Here is a 7,696-nt window from a genome sequence, read left to right as displayed (position 1 = left end):
ATAGTACTTGGACCAGCAGCTTATGCATTACCTAGAAATATATCAATATTAGAAATGTAAATTATCAGACCTCTAGAAACTGCTGAGTTGGAAATTCTTGGGGTAGGGTCCAGCCAATGGAGACTGGATATAAGACATGCCCAAGTTTAAATACCACTGGTCTAGGCAGTGGTTTCCTAATCTAATTGATTATCTGGGGAGACTGCTGAAAATAGAAATTCCTCAGCTTCACTACCACTTCAAGTTTCTAATCCAGAAAGTCTGAGGAAGGCTGAGAATAACCTTTCTTTCTTTCTCCCCCTTTTCTTTCTTTCTTCCTTCCTTTCTTTTGTTTTTTTGTTTTGCCAGCTTTGGGAACCACCTTCAAAATATTACCTGAAAATACAAACACCAATTTAGAATATCTGAATTCTAGCCATGCCGGTGTTCATAACTGACCACGTGACTGTGGATAGGGGATTCTCCCCTGTCCTCTGTACCAAAGCTTCCTCACAGCCACTGCTGACTCCCACCCTTATTGGGAAACTCTAATGAACATGAATGAAATTTGTAGTTTCAAAGCCACTGTAAATGTGAAATATGTCTTTGAGTGGAAGAGGATGTTTCCTGATCTCCTTCCGCCTCCTGGGAGACTATTACCCACTATCATGTCTCTTTCATTTCTTCTTCTTTAATGGAAAATCTCCTGTAGGACACCTTGTGCTCTGCTATCATCTTCATTTCCATAATTATCGTGAGCTAAAATTTGTCCTAGGAAACTCTTATTGCAACAGTGCCTCTCTGCAGGTTCCTCTCTCCATCTCTCTCTCTCTCCTTTTCTCATCTCTCTTTGCCTCTTCCTGTCCTAGAGAGTGTGTATCCATTTCATCCTCTTTTTCCTGTATTATTATTTAAATATCATGCAGTGGAAGTCAGGTTGCTGAAACATTTTTTTTTTCCTAACATCTTAATTGGAGTATAATTGCTTTACAATGGTGTGTTAGTTTCTGCTTTATAACAAAGTGAATCAGCTCTGCATATACATATATCCCCATATCTCTTCCCTCTTGCACCTCCCTCCCTCCCACCCTCCCTATCCTATCCCTCTATGTGGTCACAAAGCACCGAGTTGATCTCCCTGTGCTATGCGGCTGCTTCCCACTAGCTATCTATTTTACGTTTGTTAGTGTATAAATGTCTAAGCCACTCTCTCACTTTGTCCCAGCTTATCCTTCTCCCTCCCCGTGTCCTCAAGTCCATTCTCTAGTAGGTCTGCATCTTTTCATGAAGAACCTAGGGGCTGGACAGTTGCTGAACTTTTGGAGACAGATGAGGTCCCCCAGGAACACTTGGCACCAGCGTCGTGCGGTATCTTAGCATATGGAGTTGAATCTCTAGGCACTGACATTAACGCTCCTGCTTCAGGTAACTCATTTAGCTTTGGTATCATTTTACAATAAATATACCATCCACCGACACAAATTAGACAGCTATTGAGATTAATTTTGAGGCACTATCGGCAATATCTTAAATCAAAAATCATTCTTTATTAGCATGCTTGGCAGTATAGTGTGCCTGCCCTCCCCCCTCCTGATCCCTGCCACAAGAATAAATGAGGCCCCATGGTTGACATAGCGCATCAAGTGTTTTATAATAGTCTAATTGTAGCTAATGGTTTGTGCAGCTAATTAAGGTCCTATGAATTACAGTAATCAGTCAGGCTCATCCTTTAAACCAGATAGTTCTATTCAACCATCCCTTTAGTAAGAAACAAAATATCTAACTATTTATAACTGTAACTACACACACACACATACACACGCACACAGGCTGTAATGATCAGCCAGGTTCATTTGAGCACAAAGAGATTAATAGGACTGATTTTTTCTCTCCCTTATTGCAAAATATTTATTTAAAGAGGGACAAGTTTCCAGCAGCAACTCTAGTCCATGTGGATGGGGCCAAGGTGGAGTCTTCTGTGTGTCTTCTACCTGAAAACTGAGAAGTGAGTTGATACCAAGAGTAGCAGCTCTCTCCAACACCTCTCATAATCCATCCAGGTTGCAGCCCAGATTTACCTTTTTGTGTTTATGTTGTGGGAATCTAGATGCCTCAGAGAGATGGTGACAAAGAAGCCATCTGAATGGTATGGTTGGAATTCAAAATGGACCAAACTCCATTTGTCAACCAGCTGATGACAATGCCATCAACAAGATTAGTTTCCTTTGGTAGCAGTGACCAAAGACACAGATGAAGAAGTTACTGAACAATTCTAGAAGACCATTCCTCTTACAGATTTGTAAGAGGAATGGGATGATTTTCTCTTGCACTGGGTTTGATTTGAGGAGCATATTCTAAATAGAAGATCTATTAGAATACAAAAGAGCTCACCAAAGGCTTGAAGCATATTTAATTTCTTGGTTTATTTGAAACTTGACTAGACATAGCAGGAAATAACTTTTTTGTGTGTGTGTGTGTGGTACACGGGCCTCTCACTGTTGTGGCCTCTCCCGTTGTGGAACACAGGCTCCGGATATACAGGCCCAGTGGCCATGGCTCACGGGCCCAGGCTCTCCACGACATCTGGGATCTTCCCAGACTGAGGCACGAACCCATGTCCCCTGCAATGGCAGGTGGATTCTCAACAACTGTGCCACCAGGGAAGCCCAGGAAAGAACTTTTGAAGCAATTCTGCAAGACCTCTGGGGAACAGAGAAAGGGAGCAGTAGGCCTTCTCTAATGCTTGTATCTATGATTCTTTGAGAAGGAGAAACATTCTATAGAAATGTCATCAGTAAGACCTCTGTTGGAACAACGTGTGTCCTGGTCTCCTAGGGTCTCACTGCCAATGAAAAGTGGGAAAAGAAACAGGGATGTTCATGAAGGTCATATGGTTTCATTATTTCCAGCTCACAATCTCACAGAACTGAGTAGAACCTTGAAAGTTCAACCAGTTTTTCATCTTCTTTTAAGCAAGATTAAATTTAACTGCTCCAGACAGATGATTGGAGAACCAGTTCTACTGTGTAAAATTTATTCCTGTAGCACAGGTTTACTGCAGATTCTCACTCTCACCAACTATTTCTTTCTATCTGGTCAACATTTTCTTACTGTAATAAATGGACATTTCTTTATTATTTTAAAGGAAGGGAACTGATATCCTTTATGAATTCTTGCCACTCCCTCTCATTTTTCAGGTCAAATTATTCTTGTTTTATTAAATTTCCCTTAGATCTTCTTAGCTTGTCATTGTAAAATAGTGGAAACCTCATTTGTCAAGAAAAAAAAAGTGCTACTTGCCTTATAATTAGTTTTTGGTACTTGTTGTTGGTTATTCATTATATCCTCTCAAGATTTACATTTATAGGTGTCCACTTAATCTGAATCTTATTTCTAAAGGATTCAACTGTTATGTATAGATGTTTCCTTATTTCTGAAATGTCGATTATCAAACTAAAATGCTTACATTTACGCCTAGCTGCTAAAAAATAAATCAGTGCACCTTGTTCATAAAATTTTATTTATCAATTTACTTACTTATTTACTTACTCACTTATACTTTTGTAAGGCTATCGATGCGTTTTTCATGGTCATCCATGATGGTATTAAAAGTTTTCTTTTTATCTACTAAATACACCTTTTGAAGCATTAGCTGCATGTTGACATTTGATTACACATACTTCAAAGCTTTTTATGAAGTTTTTTTTTCATAAAAAAATGATCAGATGTTGGAAGAAATCAGATTGATGGAGATGAAGAATGTGATTTGCCCAGCTCTCATTACTACCTCCTTTTCCCTCCTCCTTCTGTTCTTTTCACATCTTTTTTCCTATACAATGGACCTTGTACTCTTTGTGGGGTTTAAAACTCAGCTTGTGTTGACCCAGATAATTTTGAAATAGATGATTCTACTGCAGGTCAAAAGATGCTGATCCATGCTTGGGAAATTTGTAGGGCAGAGTCTGGTGTTTTATTTGTACCACACCAGAATGAGAGTTGATAACAGCTCCCCCTCACCTGCTGTTTGTCCCCTTCTACAGGTCAGCATCTACAACCCTTTCTATATATGAAAAAATGATGTTACTAGTCATTCTGGGAACAACTCATATTGTTACTTCATTCTGTTGGCTTTAGGTGGAATAGGGAAGTACACACCCCATCCCCACCACATTTCACACCCTAAGTTTCAAGTATCTCAAAAGAAAAGATTATGATGTACAATTCCATTCAACCACCACAGTGTTCACTCAATCCCATAGACCTATAGAGTACAAAATACCCTTTTGAAGTCTGAAGGAAAGTTAGCTCTATCTAAAATGGTTTATCATGTTTGTGTGGCTGGAACTCTTGGGTATTTTCCTTGGCTAGACCTTCACCTATCTGAAAGTGCAGATTTGGGTTAGTTGAGACCTGAAGGTCTCATGATTTTCTGACTCCACATAGTTATTTAATGAGGGCAACAGAGCTACAGTTGCTCATAAACTGTTGACTGCAGAGTCTGGCCAGCTGCTTTTGGTTGACTTAATGTTATTCTTTTTGTTTTGTTTGATCCCCCTCCAGAAAGTGGACACTGTATTAATTGTATTTATAAATACTGTATGTACCAGTTGCAGAACCACAGGGCTCATTTAAAAAGGAAGATTAAACACATAAATTATTGTAATAAATTAAGCTGTCAGCTTCCTTTCCTCTCAGTACCCAGAGTATCTAAAAGAACCCCAATCCAAATCCAGGGGGGATATGGAGAAGAATGGGCCACCAGAAATACCAACATTTCATGAGAATATTTCAGAAAATCATCTGGCCTGTGGATACTTCTTCAAGATGACAAAAGGCCTCTCTATAATAGAGAAAAGCTAGAATTTCCCTGCGTGTATTCTACACTTTGTCAGTCTCTTCCTATTGTCTCCATTCAATCACTTGTCATGTTTGTTATAATTCCTCTTCATTTCCAAAATATATGGTTTGGAGATATTCATGTAGTCCATAAGCTAGTAAATATTTTTACAGAGAAAGCAATACAATCTAGAGGAAGGCACTGTTGTTATGTCACATGGTTACTATGACCAAACACCCTCAACCATACAGTGGAGCACATGAAATTATACATATTTTAGGAGGTAAAAGAACAAGTTATTTGAAACATACTTCTCTTAGAAAAGTTAAATGTACAAATAACAAGCACCTCAACTCATGTATGTAAGCTTGTATAAAAGAGAGGTTGTCATGCATCTTATAAAAATAATATAATAGCCCTAGTAGCTACTGCTTAGATGGCATTGACTGGATGCCATCCCCTCTTCTAAGTTTTATACATGTAGTTTTATGTATGTAGTTGTATGTTGGGAACAGCTAATAAAGTAAGTACTACTTTTATTCCTGCTTCACAGTGAGAATGCTGAGGTGCAGAAGGGTAGGGGAGATGCTCCAAGTTGTTCAGAATTTAAGTTCAAACACTCTTGCTCCCATATGTTGTGCTCTCAACCATAGCTGCATTGAATTCTGTACGGGAGGTGGCTGAGTTTTAACCAGAGAATCAATCAAACTCTCCCTTATGTAATTAATGAAGCAAATTTTTGTTGGCTGGGCTTGGGGAAACAAAACAGACTCAGGGCATGCCCTGAAGGGAGTATATGACGTACCAAGGACTTAGGTACTTCATACATAGTCACTTGCATAGCTATTTAATTCAAAACGTGAAAAATCTATGCAGAAAAGCATCAGGAATAAAATTAAGTTTTAGAGAACAAAACATTTCAGAAGGGGTAGTTGCTTATAGTCCACTATTTTCAAGTGAAAATAAACCAAATTATGAAGATGGTAAACTCATAAAGGAAAGGAAGCTTATCTATTTTGTCTCACTCTGTATCCCAAAGCCATACATCATGCTTATCACAGGATAGGCACTCACAAAACATCTAGTGATTGAGGAATCCTATGGAAAAACCAAAGACAGGCAATCTAAAAGAGCAGACCAACAGTACCAATGGCTTTCTTTCTCTTCCTCACTGTCAGAGTATGGCTTTACATAAGGATGAGAAAGTCTCTGTTCCATCCCAGTCTTATTAGCATCTGTGATACCTGTAGATACAGGCTGATTCAGATACATGCCTTTGGTCTCTTTTGAGCCATTGTTTGTATTAACAGTGGGCACGCCACTCAAAATCATCTCCCAGGCAACCCTTGTACAGCTGCCATGTTCTGACAGAAATTCCATTATTGCCAGGGGCTCAAAGGGAAATGTCATATTCCAACACTTGTTTGGTGATTTAGGCCAGGTATAACATTCCAACAAGAGATGATCCTTATTTGCTTGTCCTACATCATTGTGTTCAATAGCTCAGAGCTGGCAGAAAGTTCCTGTATGACCTTATCAGTGGTGTCCACTGTGGCTGCTGGAGCACTGAGGACAGGACAGGCCATGAGCTGTGGAGACGCTGTCTCCTTTTTTGTGTTCCCTTCTGTCTATCATATTACACTGTGACTTTGTAAGAACGAGTGCAAGAATTCCTTCCATGATGGTAGATGCTTATTGGCTGGCACACAAGCCTCAGATACTGGAGAAGGAAAAAAATTTTCTAGACTTGTTAAGTCAACTTTCTTTAGAGGAAAATTTACAACAGTGTCAGCAAGTTTCCTTACCTGCAGAACCTCTCTCTCTCTCTTCCCTTACCTTTCTTCCTTCCACCTTCCCTCCTTCCTTCTCTCTTTCCTTCCTTTTCTCCTTTTTTTTTTCTTTTCCCTTCAAGGACTGTGATTCTTTATTTGATTTTTCTGATACGGGCTTTCTGGAGTTTGGGACCTTAATTTTAGGTGACCATTGCATGACCTGGCTTTGTAAATACATTGGACAAACTACTCAATCTTCCAGTAGGATTTTAAATTTCCTTACTATATCAAACTGCTCCACCTTTCATACCCTGGGTTCTAATAAGTAACATTTCACTTTAAGGATGTATGTGCATTGCCTAGAGTTAGGGCTATTTTGTGTTTTTATTTCTATTTAAATAATTTCGCTCAAAATATGCTTCTTAACACAAACTATTTACTTTAGTCAAACTAGTGTTCTAAATGTCTACTTCTAAGCTTTGTGAGCTCTGTTCCTTGTAGAAATACCCCTAATCTCTTCTCTTTCTATCTGACCACAATCAATTCTGTAAGAAGCATTGGGCACAGGCAAAACTGGAAAGTCAGTATCCTCCCTTGTTCCCATGATTTTGTCTTTATGTGGTGTCCCATCTTCTTTGGGTGCTTCCCAAAGAAGTGCTCTTCCCACTTAACATCTCTTCTACTATGAAGACAAGATCTAATATCAGTAATTGAACTTCATTGTCAATGTAAGTTAATGTTTTCCTACTCCCAGGGGTATCCTCAGGATAATGAGAGATTTTCTTTTTAACTTTTATAGGAGTATAGCTGATTTACAATGCTGTGTTAGTTTCAGGTGTACAGCAAAGTACATATACTAGTGTGTATCTGTTAATACCCATCTTCTAACTTATCACTTCACCCCCCACCACGTTTCCCCTTTGGTAACCATAAGTTTGATTTCAAGATCTGTGAGTCTATTTCTATTTTGTAAATAAGTTCATTTGTATAATTTTTAATTAGATTCCACTTATAAGCCATAACATATGATATTTGTCTTTTACTGTGTAATTTACTTCATTTAGTATGATAATCTCTAAGTCCATCCATGTTGCTGCAAATGGCATTA

The sequence above is a fragment of the Mesoplodon densirostris genome, chromosome 15 (assembly GCF_025265405.1).
Source record: "Mesoplodon densirostris isolate mMesDen1 chromosome 15, mMesDen1 primary haplotype, whole genome shotgun sequence".
In the NCBI taxonomy this organism is placed as follows: Eukaryota; Metazoa; Chordata; class Mammalia; order Artiodactyla; family Ziphiidae; genus Mesoplodon; species Mesoplodon densirostris.
Note: the sequence above shows the minus strand (reverse complement) of the source record.